The 19,994-nt window shown below is 35.4% G+C and overlaps 1 protein-coding gene across 2 annotated transcripts in view; it reads right to left on the reverse strand.

Moving 5' to 3' along the window:
* Positions 1-19,994, reverse strand: part of STK3 (serine/threonine kinase 3) — a 271,067-nt gene that overhangs the window by 37,438 nt on the left and 213,635 nt on the right. The gene's annotated exons all lie outside the window — the stretch shown is intronic.

A 19,994-nucleotide genomic window follows, 5' to 3' on the forward strand; every position in this document is an offset into this window, starting at 1 on the left:
ACTGAGGCTTTTCCAAGTAAAATCGACATTGACCTTCCAAGTGTCAAATCTAATCTCCAATTATTAGTCTTCCTATGAACGAATCCTGCTGAAGCTTTTTACACATTCACCTCCTCTTTCTTGAAAAGACCTCCTCCCTCAGTATCTAAGACATCCCGTTCCTTCTTCTGGAGATGCTCCACAGGGACTCCCATCTCAGACCGCCTTCTGTTACTCTCCCGCCGGAGTCATGACTTCAGTGACGCCAGTTCAAAAATCACCCACAATCTGAATCTCTCACCCAGGCAGATACTTCTGTGGAGCTCTGAATCTGAACGTTTGACAATACTTGTATGTCCCAAACTGATTCAGCATGTAAGTCCTTAAAAAAGTCACTCATTATTTCTTAACCTAGTGAATGGAGCCATCCCTCACCCAGTTGTTCAAGTAAAATATCTGGGAATCATCTGAGATTCTTTTTTCTTTTTTAAGATTTTATTTATTTATTTGACAGAGAGAGACACAGCGAGACAGGTAACGTAAGCAGGGGGAGTGGGAGAGGGAGAAGCAGGCTTCCCACTGAGCAGGGAGCCCGATCCGGGGCTCGATCCCAGGACCCTGGGATCATGACCTGAGCCGAAGGCTGACGCTTAACGACTGAGCCACCCAGGCGCTCCTCATCTGAGATTCTTCCCTCTTTCTTACTTCCCAGATCGAATCACTAAGGACTAAAGATTCTCTCAAACCTGTCTCTTTGCATTTCTTCCATCGCCTCTGTTCATTTCTCATTTGGACCACGTTGTCATACTGCAACAGTCTCCTTAGTGATTTTTGGATCTCTAATCTCAATCCTTGCAAACTAGTTTCTAGAGGAGATGTGTTCTAATTTTTCAGTAGCTCTCAGTCATCGACAAGCTACATTCTCAACTTTGTATGGCATAAATGTACCTGCCCACTCTCCTGCATTCCCACCATTTCCCAGCTCGACTTTCCGTTCCAGCAACACTGAACACACCTTCCTGTGTCCAACTCTTCCGTACATGCTGGAGCACCAGTTTCCCACTTGTCTGCCTGGGATATTCTTACTTATTTTTAGGTATCTGTTTAAAGGCTAATTTCCTTAACAGCAGCCCTTTTCTCTATCAGGTAGACTTTGGTGTTCTTTTACACATTCTCAACCGTAATTCTGAAAATTCTTCCATTAAACAATTACCTTACTGCATTATAATTGTTTGCATGGGCATCTTAAGCACTTAACTGGCTTACATTAGGATAGTAAAACAGATCTCTTATCCCAGAACAGTAGTTATCAAACTATTTCCCTAACCCCAAAAAGCTTTGTAACAACAAATGTCCAGAAAGATCTTTTAATTAATTTTAAGCTATTTGAGATTAAGGAATAAGAGACCACTTATTATTATTTTTGTTTAACACTGCTGGGTACAGGATCTAGCACAGAATGGTAGAGATCTGTAGAATTTACCCAATGAGGATTTCATTGAAAAAACGTTGTTTGAACAACTGTTATTAGCCAGAAACCATTCTTGGTACTAGGATACAGGGCTGAACATGACAATCAAGACCTCTACCTTAGAGGAATTTAAAATGTGGGGGTGAAGACAGATATTTAAAAAATAATTTCTGAAGTACATGATGAGAGCTTGACAAGAGACTACAGTAACATTTATTGGGAGACCGAATCCATCTTTTCTCCTGAGTAAATCAACTTTAAACAGTGACTAGAAAGACAGGCAAATGACCAGTAAGATAAAGACGGAGTGCTGATGCTCGAGAAGCCCAGGAAGACCGCAGCACAGATACCGCAGATGGAAAGGCAGCAGCAAAAAGCTGAGAGGCCCCTGGAGCAGAACTATGAAGGGATTTCTAAGAGAATTTTAAGCTTTGTGCTTCTAATAACCAATTCTTATGTCTCCATGAATCAAGCCACTAAATTAAACACCTTTTTTCTAAAAGCACCACATTCCTGAACCATCAGAAGAAAAAATACTCCAAATAAAATTCTTCGCGGACTTCCCATCCCATGGCAGCCACTGTGACTAAGCTTCGAGGAAACGGATTAGACTAAAGATGTTGTACTTGCACATCTCCAGGGTCTGGGAAAATGAAAACAACTGAGACTCACAACTCTCAAAAGTTATCAATACAGCTCTTACCATGAACTCAGTGTGCCAAACAACATATTAAATGTTCACTTTTGAAACAGGAAGAGTGTATTTTACCTTTTTATTTGGGATAGAATATGAGATTCTAATCTTTTTTGGTTTTCCATTCAGATGAGCACAGTAAATGGGATCATACTTCTCTAATACAGGTACTTTTTTTTTTTTTTGGAAAGTCTGTGAACACTTTAATTTAAAAGCCATGGACAGCAACCTAGAGGAGCTCTGACCATGCAAAATGTTTTATAAATAGTTCCATGTGCACTGTTCATCTGGAGTCTCACTAGAGATGGATAATGACCTTGTATTTTGTACTCATTTACTCTGAATTAGCCAAACCTCTGTTTTTAATTACGTACTTAATTCACCTAGCATGGTCTAATTACAGAAAACAAAACATCATTTAAACAAAAGGTGGCCTTGAACTTAATCTATCAAAACACCAGTTAGTTTTAAAAGTTTTCAGTTCTTAATAAACTGCCAAGACATGCAATAGCAATTTTCCAAATGTGATCATACGCTTTTATAGCAACAGATTTACTACATAATCAAACATCTGTATATACTTTGAAATCTTGATGTGTTGTCTCACTATTAATGCAAATCTGCTTAAATTTTGATAGACCTAAAAAGTCTTAAAGCTGAAGTACTACACAATAATTCTTACATATTCAAGGTCATTTTGGCCTTGAAATGATAAGTTATTATAACCATGGCTACTTATCTGCGAAATGGTCCAGAACTCCATATAAACTCATTTGTGGCATTTTCCCTAACTCCCCCAGTGCAGTAGCTTCTCAGCACTACCACAGCACCTACGTATCTCTCAACCACAGTGCTGAACTGTGATTCCTGGTTTAAAGATCTGTTCCCTGACTAGATTGCCAACTTCACAAAAGCAGAGTTTATGCCTTTTATCTCTATATTTCCAACATGGGGCACGATGCCTGACACCACAGCCAGTCCTCAATACATGTTTGTTGCCTTAATGTATTTTAATACAATACTATAAAACTATCTCAACTTGCGGATGACATGATCTTGTATACAGAAAATCCTAAGGAATCTACCAAAAAACTGCTAGATCTCATAAATGAATTCTGCAAGGTTGCAGGATACAAGATCAACATACAAAAATCAATTGTATACCTATACAGTAGCAATGGGCAAACCAAAAATGAAATTAAGAAAAAAATTCCATCAAAAAGCATAAGTATTTAGGAATAAATTTAACAAAAGAAGTGCAACACTCATACTATGAAAACTACAAAACATTGCTGAAAGAAATTAATGAAGACCCCAATAAATGAAAGGACATCCCATATTCACAGACTAGAAGACTTAAAGTTGTTCAGAGGGAAACAGTCCCCAAATTGATCTACAGAACTGCAAGATTCAGTGCAGTACCTCCCAAATCTCAGCTGCTTCTGTGACAAGCTAAGCCTAAAATTCATATGGAAATTCAAGAAATTCAAAATAGCCAAAGCATACAATGGAAAACCATTCAGTCTTAGAAAGAAAGGAAATCCTACCAAGCTACAACAGGGATGAACCTTGAGGACATCATGCTAGTGAAATAAGCCAGTCACTAAAAGACAAATGCTGTATGAGTCCACTTATACAAGATACCTAAAATAATAAAATTCATAGGAACACAAAGTAGAATAATGGTTACCAGGGGCTGGGGGTAGGGGGAAATAGGGAGACAGTTAAATGGGTACAGAGCTTCACTTCTGCAAAATGAAAAGAGTTCTGGAGATGGGTCATACAGTAATACGAATGTACTTAACAATATTGAACTCTACAATTAAAAATGGCTGAGATGGGGGCGCTGGGGTGGCTCAGTCTGTGAAGCGTCTGCCTTCAGCTCAGGTCTTGATCCCAGAGTCCTGGGATTGAGCTCTGTGTGGGGCTCCCTGCTCAGCGCCTCTGGAACCTGCTTCTCCCTCCTCCTCTGCCCCTCCCCACCACTTGTGCTCACGTGCTCTCTCTCTCTCTCTCTCAAAAATAAATAAATAAATAAATAAATAATGGTTGAGATGGTAAATTTTATGTTTTTTACAAAAATAAAAAAAAATATTTTAAAAAATAGCCAAAACAAATCTTTGAAAAGAACAACAAAGTTGGAGGACACACACTTCCTGATTTCAAAACTGACTACAGAGCTACAATGATCAAGATAGTGTGGTACTGGCAGGAGGACAGGCATATATAGCAATGGAATAAACTGAGAGTCTAAAAATAAATCCTCACGTTTATGACCAATTGCTTTTCTCTAAGAGTACCAAGACAATTCAATGGGAGGAAGAACAGTCTTTTCAACAAATGGTATTGGGACAGCTGGATAGCAACATGCAATAGAATGAAGTTGGGACTCCTATCTCACACCATATACAAAAATTATCTCAAAATGGACCAGAGGCCTAAATATAAGAGCTGAAACTATAAGACTCTTAGAAGAAAATGTAAGTGTAAATATTTATGACCTTGGATTAGGCAAAACTTTCTTAGATATGACACCAAAGCACAAGCAAAAACAAACAAGCTGGACTTCACCAAAATTAAAAACTTTTGTGCTTCAAAAGACTCCATCAAGATAGTAAAAAGACAATGGGAGAAAATGCCTGTAAATCACATATTTAATAAGCAACTTAATGTGGAATATATAAAGAACTCTTACAACTCAATAATAAAAATACTAATAACCGAATTAAAAAATGGGCAAAGGATTTGAATATATGCAAATGAGAATAAACATGTGAAAAGATACTAACGTGATTAGCCACTAGGGAAATACAAATCAAAACCACAATAAGATACCACTTCATACCCACTAGAAAGGCCATAAGCAAAATATAGATAATCCCAAGTATTGGTGAGGATGTGGAAAAATTAGAACCCACATAAACTGCTGGTGGGAATGGAAAATGGTGCAGCCTAGAAAATAGTCTGGCAGCTCCTCAAATGATTAAAACTTAGCACTATCATATGCTTTGCAATTCCACTCCTATGTATATGCCCAAGAGAAATGAAAAGTCCACACAAAAACTTGCACAATATTGTTCAGAGCAGCATTATTTGTAATAACTAAAAGGTGAAAAGAATCTAAATGCCCATCAATTCGTAAATGGATAAACAAAATGTGGTACATTGCTACAATGGAACATTCTTCAGCCATAAACAGGAATGAAGGGCTGATACATGCTATAACATGGATGAACCTTGAAAACATTACGCTACGTGAAAGAAACCAGACACAAAAAGCCTCATATTACATGATTACATTTGGATGAAATGTCTAGAATGGGCAAATGTAGAGACTGAGAAGACAGAAAGTAAATTAGTGATTGCCTAGGGGTTTGGGGGACAGTTGGGGATGCTGGCTGGGGGTGCTGGTTTAATTTCTGGCATAATGAAAATGTTCTAAAGTTGATTGTGGTGATGGATGCCCAACTCTGTGATGATGCTAATATAGTGATATGTCACTGAATTGTATACTTTAAATAAGTGAATTGTGAATTATATCTCAATAAAGCTGTTATACACACACACAGTGCTTACAATATTAAATGACTGAAGTATGTTTCTGGGAAAGCAGCAAACAATGATGTGAAAGCACAAGGCTGCAAACGACTGAAACAATGTCTTCGCACCTAAACTGTTTCCTGATTCCTGACAGAAAAACTACTAGAAATATAAGCAATTTATTTACATTTTAGATACATTACAACATAGACACATAAACACTGTCCTTCTCAGAAATGAACGTGTGGCCAGTACCGTGATAATAAAACTCCAAAGTAAGTTTTTCTTAAAAAGCAATTAGGCAAAATTAGAAGGTAAAAAATCACAACAGAGTATTAGAAATTTCATACAGAAAATGGCAGCAGCAGCCAAATAAAAACAGTTGTTGAATAAGAGAAGGCCATAAGACTGCCATGAAAGGGGTTTCAGCCTGGTGAAATGAAAAATTAGATGTGCATCCAGCAAAGCGAGAGCTGGGAAGCTAAGAGAATTCACAAAAGAGTAAGCCTAGAGGTATGCAAAAGATGGGAAGGCACAGTAATTAGAGCTAAGGCTCTAATTAGAGCAGGCAGGGAGAGCTGTGGCTTAGAATGGAATTTCAAAAATATATGAAAAAAAAAAATCTTCCAAATTGTTCTGTTTTTAAATCCCCATGGGAAGGTGTGGACTGACTCAGGAGTACAGAAAATTTCTATTATCAAGTTCTTCCAATGGGGCTGGGGCAGGAGGAGAGGGAACTCTAAGAAAGCCGCTAATGAGAAGAGATCCCAGAAACTCGTTCTTGGGTCCCATTCCAGAGCAACGTGGGGCTCCCCACTGTGATCAACAAACCAGGAAAGGTAAAAACCCCCACTTGGTAGGTACCACACAAAGCACGACGTGGCTCTGCCCTTCAAGAGATTTTGTTCACAAAATAAATCATTATTTCATGCTACTGTGATAATTTTTCTTCATCATTATCTAGAGACTTAGGGAAGATATTTTGCACTTAAAGAATTTATGAACCCAAACTGCTCCTCAAGATCACCAGTGACCTCTTTGTTGCTAACTCCCTAACAGTAAATTATCAGTCCTCATGTTTCTTGAGCTTCAACAGAATGTGAATTATTTTAGAGCACTCCGCTTTTAGAACACTGTTCTCATGTGACTTCCAGGATACCATGCTTTCCTGGGTTCCTACCTCCTTGATTGTCCCTTGTTAGTCTCTTTTACTCGTCCCCCCCGATCCTCTTCATCTTTTCAGAAACAACATAATGTCCCACTTTCATCTGCTGTGTTTATCTGTATTTTCTTAACACAAATTTAATATTTAAAAATTCACCCAATTAAAAAACTACTTTGGAAAATAATTTAACTTTTTACTTAAAAAAGAAGAAAAAAAACCCTAAATGAAGTGATATACTATGCATGAAATGGAAGATTCAAAACTCCTAAATATCTCAATTCTCTCCAAATTGACCTAAAGGTTTAATAGAGTCCACTCCAAATCTCACAGAAATTTTTGTGCAACGTGATATACTGATTCTAAAATTTACACAAACAGAGAGGGAGGCAAACCAGAAGATACTCTTAACTCTAAGGAACAAACTGAGGGTTGCTGCAGGGGAGGCGGGTGGGAGGATGGGGTAACTGGGTGATGGGCATTAAGGAGGGCACATGATGTAATGAGCACTGGGTGTTAAATGCAACTGATGAATCACTAAATTCTACCCCTGAAACAAATAATACATTATCTGTTAACTAACTCAAATTTAAATAAAAAAATAAAGTAAAATAAAATAAAATTTGCATGGAAGTGCAAAGGGTCAAGGGTAGCCAAGGACTCTGGAAGCACTTGATCAAGGTGGGGGAACTTGCTCTACCACAAAGCTAGACTTCTATTAAAGCTGTAATATTTAAGACAGTATGGTATTTGGGTTTAATTAAGCAAATAGACTAAGAAAATACAGCAGAGAGCCTCCAAATAGAATCTTTCATATATAGACACTTGACTTATAACAGAGATGGAATTTCACAGAGAAAGGATGGATTTTTCAATCCTTTCAATATATGGTACTGGGACTAGTTATGAAATTGGACCCCTATTTGACTCAAAAACCAAAGTGACTGAAACTTAGGTCCACACACACATGTGCACCATGTTTATAGCAGCTTTATTCATAATTTCCAAAAACTGGAAACAACCAAGATAACCTTCAATATGTAAATGCATAAACAAACTGTGGTGTATCCATACAATGGAATATTATCCAGCAATAAAAATAAATGAGCTATCAAGCCATGAAAAGACACCGAGGAACCTCAGATGTATATTGCTAAGTAAAAGCAGCCAGGCTGTAAAGGCTATATATTGTACATGATTCCAATTATGGGATATTTTGGAAAATAAAAACTATAGAGACAGTAAAAAAAGATCAATAATTGCCAGAGGTTTGAGGGAAGAGATGGAGGGATGAATAGGTGGAGCACAGGGGAGTTTTTTAGGGCAGTGAAATGATTCTGTATGAAATAGTAATGGTGGGTACATGGCATTATGTATCTGTCAAAATCCACAGAACTATATAACACAAAGGATAAATGCTAATGTAAACTATGGACTTTAGTTAATGATGATGTACCACTATTGGTTTATCAGTTGTAATAAATGTAACCCACTAACATAACTTGTTAATATGAGATATGGGGGGGGTTGGTGATGGAAGGGAGCTAGAGGGCATATCTGGAAACTACTTTCTGCTCTGTTTTTCTGTAAACCTAAAACTTCTCTAAAAAATAAAGTCTATTAATTAAAACAAAACAACATGGAAGGCAAAACTATAAAATTTTAGAGGTCAACAAAATATATTTATGTTCTCTAAAATATGATGCAGAAAGTGTATACCTTAACAAAGGATAATGAATTCAATTATATTAAAACTAAGAATTTCTGTCATTAAAAAACGCTACAGAGAGTGAAAATATAAGCCATAAAATAGGAGACTATATTTGTAGCACAATATGACTGAAAAAAAAATCCAGAATGTATGAACAGCACCTACAGTCCACAAGAAAGGACAACTTCAGTGGAAAACTAAAAGACTTGAACAGGTACTTCTAAGAAGGGGAAACTAGAAAGGCCAAACCCACGAGAAACACATAAAACTATATTCAATCCTGTTGGTGATTCAGGGAAACATGAACTAAAACTGTTATAGAAGATCATTTGATAGCTACCACATTGGTAGAAATTCAAAAATCTGGCAACAGCAAGAGTTAGAGAGTCCTGAGCAATGGGAAACATGTACAAAAATGTTCACAGCAGTGCTGTTTGTGATGGTGAAAAAAAATGAGAAATGACTCAAACATTAGTCAACAGAGAATGGACATACAAAACTATGGAATAATCATTTAATGGAATACTATATAACACTGAAAATGTATGAACTAGAGTTTCATGCATCAACATGGATGGTCCTCAAAAACATACTTCTTAACATTCCCCAGGGGCTCGGGTGTCATCAATAGTTTGACTCCACACCAATCAAATTCATTTGGACTTCAACTACAAGAAATGTAAGAATAAATTTGTGTTAAGTCACTCAAAAAAAAAGTGTGTGTGTATGTATACAAATACATATATAATGCATACATATATATATCCATCCATATATATATATACTTAAGAATCCATACCTGGTTGGCAAAATTACAAAGAAAAGAACAGAAATAATTACCACAAAGCAAGGATAGTGGATACTTCTATGGGGAGCAGAGGAGGATACACAGGGGGCTTCTATGGAACTGGTACTGATACTGATATTGCTTGACCTAGGTGGTGGGTATTTGGTCACATGTGTAATTATTCTTTAACTGTAAATACAATATTTGGTTCACAAAATTTAAGAATATAAATACAAATATAAGAATTATTAAAAAGGTAAAGGTAGAAACAAATACAAATTAAAACAACTTCAGAAACATAATTTAGTATGTTTCTAGTATGTCTTGGGTCATATATTTTTAAATGCTATGTACCTTGACAAAAGGAGCAAAACATAACTTACATAAAGGGAAAGGGAGTGTATATGTTTTTCTCTAACCCTTTGTGATAAATTTAAAATATCCCTAGAAAAGTTAAAATAATAGTACAATGAACACACCTATATGCCCTGCTTTGGTTCAACAACTGTTAACATTTTACTATATTTGCTTGCTTTTTACACACACAAACACACACACACACACACACTTTTTACTTTGAACCACTGGAAAGTATATGCAGAACATCCTGGTATTTCACACCTAAATACTTCAGCACACATCTTCTGAGAATAAGTACATTTTCCTACATTACTGCTTACTAGAAGATGGTTGGTAAGTCTATAAAATCACCTAATATCCAGGGACTACATATCGTTTTGAAGAACAGAAAGCTTGGGAAATATATAATAATAAAGCTAACTGAAAGGTTACCCACAATAAATTCACTGAATGTTCTGAGAGAATATTTATTTTAAAAATCACTGTATTTATTACCTACGAATTATGTTTATCTAGGTCAAGATGGGTGGAGCCAAATTTCCCAACAATGTATACAGTTATCAAATTTCTAAAATAAAAAATCACAACACATGGTTTGACACTGGCATGGAATATGTGCAATTAGAAACTCTCCAGGAAAACCCAAGCTATGTGGTCACTGCAAACAGGCTACAAGGAGATCAGGGTGGTTCTCTTGTAAGGCAAGTTTAACAGAGACTATATAGGGAAGTTATCCTGGGCCAGACCCAGGGAGAAAAACAGTGTGAAAATCAAGACTCCCACGCTGGATGAGCTAGGCTCTTGGGGCATAACTATATATGTATTACAACCGATTTTCAATATACAGAAAATTTCACTACCCTAGTATTTAAGGTCCTGAGAGTCCACTTCAAAATATTTTATTTCAGACTTCAAGTTACATCTATGCTGCCTTAAGAAATACTTTGTATTATCTATTATTATTCTGAGAGTTGGTAAACTCCCAAGTCAAAAAGATATTCTTGTCATCCCGCTATTATAATCCCCTATCTAGCAGAGAGGTAGAAAAAATAGTCATGGCTCATACTGTATGATTCTATTTATATGAAATGTCAAGATAGGCAAATCCATAGAAACAGAGGGGGATGTTGGTGGGAAATGAGGAGTGACTACTAATGGGTAGAGGGTTTCTTTGGGGGGTGATGAAAATATTCTAAAATTGATTGTGGTGATAGCTGTGCAACTGTGTATATACTAAAAAAAAACAAAGCCACTGAATTGTACACCTTAAATGAGAATTATATGACATGTGAATTATATCTCAATAAAGCTGTTATAAAATTTTTTTTAAAGTTACAGCTGATGATGTTTTAGATTAATTGAAAACAAGACATAATTTAGGAAAATACTATGGGAAAATGAATTTAAAATAAAGTTCTTAACAACTGAGGACTAAGAATTACTATCACAATACGACAGACATTAAAGTAAGCAAAATTATTGGTGCACATATTCTGAAAGTTTCCCAGTAAATATTTTAAACATATGGTCTTGATCTCTTTTAAGATGCAAAAGAATTAGGAAAGGTCAAGTTAAAAACTAATGATGTATTCTTACATGCCTTATAAAATGAATAAACAAAAGCTCAGGGAAATTGATCTAAAAAAAATAAAAAGCCTTCCAAAACTCATCCCAAATTTGCCCAATCAAGTCTTTTCCTAATCATCTACCTTTGACTTTTTTAAATCTAAGAAGTTTGTCTAATGATCTAACCTGATAGAGATTCAGCATATGATGAAAGGGAACTTGTAGAAAGTAAAATAATTATAGGAACAAAATACCTTTCCCTCTCTTCACTTGGACAAAATATGTTTAGACAGGATTAAATAGCAATTTCTTAGGCAGCTCTCAAAGGTTTTCCTAAGTACTCTTATGGCTGGCCCATCAATATAAATTGTGTTTTACTTTTAAACCTCTTAAAAATTGCACATGTAATTCATGCTCATAACAATTCTGGATAGAGGGGTGTGTGTATATGTATGTGTAAAATGTATTTTTGTTTAAAAAATCTAGATTCATAGCATTAAAATACTTAGGTTGTTTTATATAAGCTACCTTGTAAACCTTGTGTTCAGTTTGATGACGATTATGCAGATTATTAATAGGTTGGTGAATTTAATGAAAACATCTTAATGGAATTATTTTATTAAGGAAAATTACTTTGACATACTTTAAATTTTGATTTGATTTGATTACTCCTACCTAGTAATCAGTTTTTCTAGCAACAATGGCATAAAATAAACCAATCTCATAAACCTAAGTTTAGAGTTTATCATAGATTAAGACTTTCAAACTTCCAATTGACCATAAATCAAAGTACATACTGGGGAATAAAACAAATATAAAATGAGAACACAGTCATACTCTGACTAACAAATAGTCTTTTAACAAGACTGTAAGTAAACCTAAAGTTTATCAGTATTAAATAATTTATCTGCATATTAAAATTAGTATTGCATATTCTATCAAAAATTCTATTTTTCTACTCATAGAAGATACTTATAGAATAATAGAACTCAACCATAAAAATTAATCTAATACTTTTCTAACACTTGCTAAGCTTTTATTTGAAAGATATCTATTCCTCATTAACATTTATTCAAGTCACTTCTTATTTAATAAAAATAAGTTCTTTACTTTGAAATTTTATAGGGTTCAATATCAAGGCATTTGATTAGATGTAACATAGAATAAATTCAAAAGAAAGGTTTAAAAAACAAAAGCACTAGGCTTTAAAATGAATCCTGTCAGTACTGGTGTTCAGGTTACACACAAATATAAAAAAAAAAATCAGAGCAGAAACTGGCATAATGAAAGAATATAATTTTGAAACTTATCATTCTAATACATAATGAATTTCCATAATGAAGAAAGGATTACCAGGGACACTAGATTCCATTTTCTTATGCTGCTATTAAGTATTATTTAACAGTCAAATTCAATTTAATGCCTAATCCAGAGCCACGCCCCAAATATGCAAGTCCTACTTTTGTCTATGTCAAAAGTCGCTTATGTATGCTATTGTTCTCCTTGCAATTTCTTAATCAGTTTTGCAAATAATTACAAAATTTTTAGTAGGCCAAATGGCCCCATGTTCCCTACCCCTACCCACAGATTTTCCTTCTTCCTTTAGCCCTGTAACATCAGAGGACTTTTTCCTTTAAACTGTAAGTAAATCCTAACCAGTTATAAGATTTATTCAGAGGTGCTCTCAATAATATTATGAACTAGTATCCTTTTGAACTATTAATGATTAATATAAGATATTTAAAACCAGTTTTTTTACAGCCAGAATTCACATCTGAACAAATAAGCGAAACACCAAACAGACTAAAGGTAAATCTAAAGATGTTCCATTAGTCCCCTCCTGCTATCTTCTTCCTTTTATTTGTTTTTTTAACATATAATGTATTATTTTACTTTCTACATATATTTAACATATAATGTATTATTTGTTTCACATTATGTATCTGAACATAGAAACAAAGCCTGAACAGAAAAGTTCAGGTCTGTGATTCAACAATCTTACACAATTCACAGTGCTCACCATAGTACATACCCTCCCCAATGTCTATCACCCAGGCACAGCAGGAGGGGAAGAATTGGAGGGGGAGATGAACCATGGGAGATTATGGACTCTGAAAAACAAACTGAGGGTTCTAGAGTGGAGGGTGGTGGGGGGATGGGTTAGCCTGGTGATGGGTATTAAGGAGGGCACGTTCTGCATGGAGCACTGGGTGTTACACGCAAACAATGAATCATGGAACATTACATCAAAAACTAATGATGTATGGTGATTAACATAACATAATAATAAAAAAAATCAAAGGCAAAAAAAAATAAAGATGTTCCATTAGTTTCACAAGTAACTAATTCTTTGTTAAGTTTAATAAAGTCACTGGCAGTGGTTTGCTTCAATTTTGCAAGCATCTGATTTGACTAGGGGTTAGGATCTCAAGTCTAACAGCTACATACAGATAAAGTAGGAAGCCCTTTATTCTGAGTAAAGTGGGAAGAGTAGGTCACAGTATAGGGATGTTTTGCAAATAGTTCCCTTGACTGAGTTAGTTTTTAAAGGGAAATAAAAAGGCACAGAGAGGGTACTTACAATACTTTTGCTGAATAAACAAAAGATTAAAAACTAAAAAAGAGGTTTAATTGTTGGTATGTTACTCTAAAAATAGTAACTAAAAGTAGAATCTTACATATTAATATATATTTAAACCAAGTAATCCCAAGTCAGTCTCAAAAAACAGAAATAATAACATGTTCTAACCTCAATGTTAACCTTATTAATATTTTCCCATGGTCTGGAAATACTAATTTAAAAATTGGTTCCTATTAAATAAATGAATATAGTGCAACAAGTGCTTATTCATATGTGTTGAATTTGAATCACTTCAGATGCAATATCTAATAATTTAATATTAATGTATCTAGCAAATTTTAAAATATAACAATGTAAGATACTTAATTTTAAAAATATGAAGTAGCTACCTGTGATATACCTGTATATAATGCCTGTGATTATTTTTGTTCATTAGAGATACAAAAAAAATTAAATGAAATTTCTTTCTATTCTAAGAATCAAAAAGAGAATATATAGCCATGCTTAAGTATTTTAGAACATTTTCTCTTAAAGAAAAGCTAATTGATGCTTCCCTAATTATAAGAAGCCAAATCTTCTGTGAAATACATTAATAAGAAAGTGAGTAAAAGTATGAACTGGTATGTTTCCTGAATGCCTTCTCTTAGACTGTTATCATTTCTTTTTAGAATTTATCATGAATTTAAATAATAGCTTCCTAATGACCCAGGGAAATATATGGGCACATAAATATAATCCACTTTCCCCTGGAAATACATTATGTATCTGAACATAGAAACAAAGCCTGAACAGAAAAATTCCAATGTTTTAGAAGTACTTCCCCTGCTGTTAGAAGCTGGTTTTATTTTTTCATATTAAGTATTAATATAAAACAAGTTTTTCCTAAATTATAAAATAAAGGTGACATTAGAGGTATATTCATTTAACTTAGAGTATACACATTAAATTATTACCAACAGCAAAACTGACATGCATGATACAGTTTTTTAATGTTTTAGTTATGAAACAGACACTGGGATGAAAAATTCCATATGTATCACATTTAAAAATAGCCTTTAGCTTTTCAAATGGATGTGATTTTTTTTAATCTTTCAAATATAATAACCACAAATGGAGATGATGATGTTTGGCCTGAATTTTTCTAAGCTCCTTTGCACAAATTCTGTTTATTTTCAGTTAAACTTTCAGACTCAATGTTTATAGGGTAAACAAATTATAAAGTATTATCTTGGAGATACAAAATGAATATAATTTTTCAAGTCTAATTAAAGGATTCTAGATGGCAGAAACCAGAACTAAACAGATACACAAATGTGTCACATGTGCGCAGTACCCACTTAATATTAGCATGAAGCTAAAAATTTTTCTTTCTTTTTTTTTTTTTTTTAAGTAGGCTCCAACACCCAGCGTGGAGCCCAACATGTGGCTTGAACTCATGACCCTGAGACCAAGACCTGAGCTGAGATCAAGAGTCGGAGGCCCAACCGACTGAGCCACCCAGGTGCCCTGAAGCTAAAAATTCCCTAGCAAAAAGTAGGTAAAAATAGACATTACCTATTATCTTATTTAAATTTCTCTGGAAGAAACTTAAAGCTAAGTATTTATAATCTATATTTATATCAATATTTGTAATCTATAAGAATTATCAGTCTGGTCCATGTGATTGCATGGTCTTGTATATCCAAGGCCACCAGAATTTCCGTAATCTTAGCATGAATTTTTGAATGTCAGTCAAACATGACTGTTCAGTCAAAAGCAGTTTCAATTAAAATTTCACATTTTTACCTTTTTAAATTTTTGAGCCTATTGATTCCACTACAATCATTTTTCAGATTGGTGGGTCTGGCCAGGTGATCTCTGGGTGAAATTAAGTGCTTATATGTCTACTCCCATCAGTGACCCGGGGGCTTCTCCAGGGCAGCAACTTGGTTAAATTATGAGTATATCGCATTTGGTACGTGGTGAGGACCAAAAAATGTTCACTGCATAAATGACAAATGAAGGAACAAACTAAAATATTTCTGTAGAGATAGAAACATGAAATGCTCTAAAATGTATTTATCTAGTCAGGAATATTTATTCTTATAAAAGAATGCTGAAATTAACAAGTCAGGAAACGACAGATGTTGGCAGGGATGCAGAGAAAGGGGAACCCTCCTACACTGCTGGTGGAAATGCAAGCTGGTGCAGCCACTCTGGAAAACAGTATGGAGGTTCCTCAAAAAGTTGAAAATAGAGCTACCACACAATCCAGCAACTGCACTACTGGGTATTTACCCCAAAGATACAAATGTAGGGATCTGAAGGGGTACATGCACCCCGATGTTTATAGCAGCAATGTCCACAATAGCCAAACTGTGGAAAGAGCCAATCTGTCCATCGACAGATGAATGGGTAAAGAAAATGTGGTATATATATATATATATATATATATATATATATATATATATACAAAGGAATATTATACAGCCATCAAAAGGAATGAAATCTTGCCATTTGCAACATGGATGGAACTGGAGGGTATTATGCTGAGCGAAATAAGTCAATCAGAGAAAGACATGTATCATATGACCTCATTGATATGAGGAATTCTTAATCTCAGGAAACTGAGGGTTGCTAGAGTGGTGGGGGTGGGAGGGATGGGGTGGCTGGGTGATAGACATTGGGGAGGGTATGTGCTATGGTGAGCACTGTGAATTGTGTAAGACTGTTGAATCACAGACCTGTACCTCTGAAAAAAATAATACAGTATATGTTGAAGAAGAAGAAGAAGAAAGAAGAAGGAAGAAGAAGGAAGAAGAAGAAGAAGGAAGAAGGAAGAAGGAAGAAGGAAGAAGAAGAAGAAGAAGAAGAAGAAGAAGAAGAAGAAGAAGAAGAAAAAGAAGAAAGAAGAAAGAAGAAGAAGAAGAAGAAGAAGAAGAAGAAGAAGAAGAAGAAGAAGATGATAGCAGGAGGGAAGAATGAAGGGAGGAAATCAGAGGGGGAGACGAACCATGAGAGACTATGGACTCTAAGAAACAAACTGAGGGTTCCAGAGGGGAGGAGGGTAGGGGGATGGGTTAGCCCAGTGATGGGTATTAAGGAAGGCACGTTCTGCATGGAGCACTGGGTGTTATACGCAAACAATGAATCATGGAACACTACATGAAAAACTAATGATGTAATGTATGGTGATTAACATAACATAAAAAAAAAAAAAATGCTGAGTGAGAGTCTTTGGCTATCCGTGACGTCTAATGCTCATAGCAAAGAGGAAGATGAGGGACAAGTTCTCCCTAGCTTGAAGAGAGCCACTGACCAAATGTAGTTTTGGTATTTTTGCCTTTTTGTATAAGTTCTCTATATATTTTGGATATTAAGCCCTTATCAGATATGTCACTTGCAAATATCTTCTCCCTTTCAATAGGCTGCCTTGTTGTTTGGGTGATGGTTTCCTTTGCTGTGAAAACACTTCTTATTTTGGTATAGTCCCAATAGTTTAATTTTGCTTTTGTTTCCCTTGTCAGAGGAAACATATCTAAAAAATGTTAGTATAACCAATGTCAAAGAAATTGCTGCCTACAATTTCTTCTAGTTTTATGGCTTCAGGCCTCATATTTAAGTCTTTAACCATTTTGAGTTTATTTTTTCATATGGTGTAAGAAAGTGGTCCAGTTTCATCATTGTGCATGTGGGTGTCCAGTTTTTCCAGCACCATTTATTGAAGAGATGGTCTTTTCCCCGTTGTATATTCTTGCCTTCTTTGTCATAATTGACCATATAAGCATGGGTTTATTTCTGGGCTTTCTATTCTGTTCCATTGATCTATGTGTCTATGTACTGTGCCAGTATCATACTGTTTTGATTACTACAGCTTTGTAGTGTACCTTGAAATCTGGAATTGTGATACCTCCAGCTTCTTTTGTTCTCAAGATATCTTTGGCTATTCAGGGTCTTGTGTGGTTCTATACAAATTTGATAAGGGACTCCTGGGTGGCTCAGTCAGTTGAGCGTCTGCCTTCGGCTCAGGTCATGATCCCAGGGTTCTGGGATTGAGTCCCACATCAGGCTTCCTGCTCAGCGGGGAGCCTGCTTCTCCCTCTGCCTGCCACTCCCCCTGCTTGTGCCCTCCCCCCGCCCCCAACAAATAAATAAATAAAATCTTTGGGGGAAAAAAAAACAAATGTGATAAGTTACTTTCCTGATAACAATTCTGTACTGGCTATCCACTGCTCACAGGATTAAGGTTAAATACATGCTAGAAGCAGCCTCAGCCTGCTGTTAAGTCTTTATAACCTAGGTCATTCCTGCATCATATCCAATATTACTCTGTTCAGTAGGCATTATCTGCATTAAGACTGTTCTCTGGCCCAGCTGAAGTGTACAGAAATCCTTTTGTTTTGCTGGCAAAGCCAACTCATTCTGGACCCTGCACCTCTGCCCACCCCATGTCCGGAATACCTACTTTATTCTAATGGTCTTCAGTTGTGCGTCTACCCAGTTTGGTTTGGTGCTATGATTAAACTATCCTCTCCTTTTCTTGATTAGTGACTTTATCTTGGCACACAAGCTAACCTCTTCACAAAGGCTCAGTATCACTGTAATTGTTAAGTAGTACTGAGCAAACTCTAAAGTCGTATCACCTGGGTTCAAATTTTGGCTCTGCCACCTAAAAGCTATGTGACTTTGGCTACTGAACTAATTAATTTGTCCTTTAGTTTCCTCAATTGTAAAAAAAAAAAAGGTGTGTGTGTGGGGGGGATAACAATAGTACCTTCTGCAAAGGATCAATGTCAAGAAAGTACTTTGAACTATACTCAGCACATAGTAAACTCAATATATATTGGCTATTATTTTTAGTAATACCTAGTTTATTAGCTAGAAGCAAAAGGACAGAAAAATTCTGAGCAGTAAAATTATACATGCAAACCAACTGCGCATACCACTTTGAACTTAAAGAACTGGTATTTAGGAAACAATGTCAGATGCTGAAGTTTTAAAGTTAATGCAGCTTCCTATCATGAATTACAGCAAAATAGGGCATAGTATCCTAATGAACGAAAACTTGATAGTTTTAATATGGAGTCAAGAGAAAAAAAGTATAAATGATTCTAAACAAGGAAGAAATTCTCACAGATGAGAGCAACTTATAAAATAGAAAAGGAAGCTCACAGGTTGACTAAGTTCTGGAAAATGCTTTAAAAAATGACAACAAAGACAGGGACATCCACTTTCACCACTGTTACTTAACGTAGTACTGAAAGGCTAACCACAGCAATCAGACAACAAAAAGAAGTAAAACGCATCTAAATCAGCAAGGAAGAAGTAAAACTTTCATTATTTGCAGATGACATGATACTATATATAAAAAACCCAAAAGACTCCACCAAAAAATTTCTAGAACTGATAAACAAATTCAGTAAAGTCGCAAGATACAAAATCAATCTAAAAAATCTGTTGCATTTCACTACACCAACAATGAAGTAGCAGAAAGAGAAATTAAGCAATTGATCCCATTTACAACTGTACCAAAAACAATAAGACACCTAGGAATAAACCTAACCAAAAAGGTGAAAGATCTGTGCCCTGAAAACTATAAAACTCTGATAAACCTAACCAAAAAGGTAAAAGATCTGTGCCCTGAAAACTATAAAACTCTGATGAAAGAAACTCAAGATGACACAAAAAAATAGAAAGACACTCCCATGCTCATGGATTGGAAGAACCAATACTGTTAAAATGTCTATACTACTGAAGCAATCTACACATTTAATGCAATCCCCATCAAAATACCAACAGCGTTTTTCACAGAGCTAGAACAAACAATCCTAAAATTTCTATGGAACCACAAGAGACCCTGAATAGCCAAGGCACCTTGAAAAAGAAAAGCAAAGCTAGAGGCATCACAATTCTGGAATTGAAGTTATATTACAAAGTTATATTATGAAACAGTACAGTACTGGCACAAAAACAGACACATAGATCAACAGAACAGAAAATCCAGAATAAACCCACAACTATATGGTCAACTAATCTTCAACAATGTAGGAAAGAATATCCAATGGGAAAATACAGTCTCTTCAACAAATGGTGTTGGGAAAACTGGACAGCCACTTGCAAAAGAATGAAACTGGATCACTTTCTTGTATCATACACAAAAATAA

Source organism: Phoca vitulina, unplaced genomic scaffold (assembly GCF_004348235.1).
Source record: "Phoca vitulina isolate PV1807 unplaced genomic scaffold, GSC_HSeal_1.0 scaffold25, whole genome shotgun sequence".
Lineage (NCBI taxonomy): Eukaryota > Metazoa > Chordata > Mammalia > Carnivora > Phocidae > Phoca > Phoca vitulina.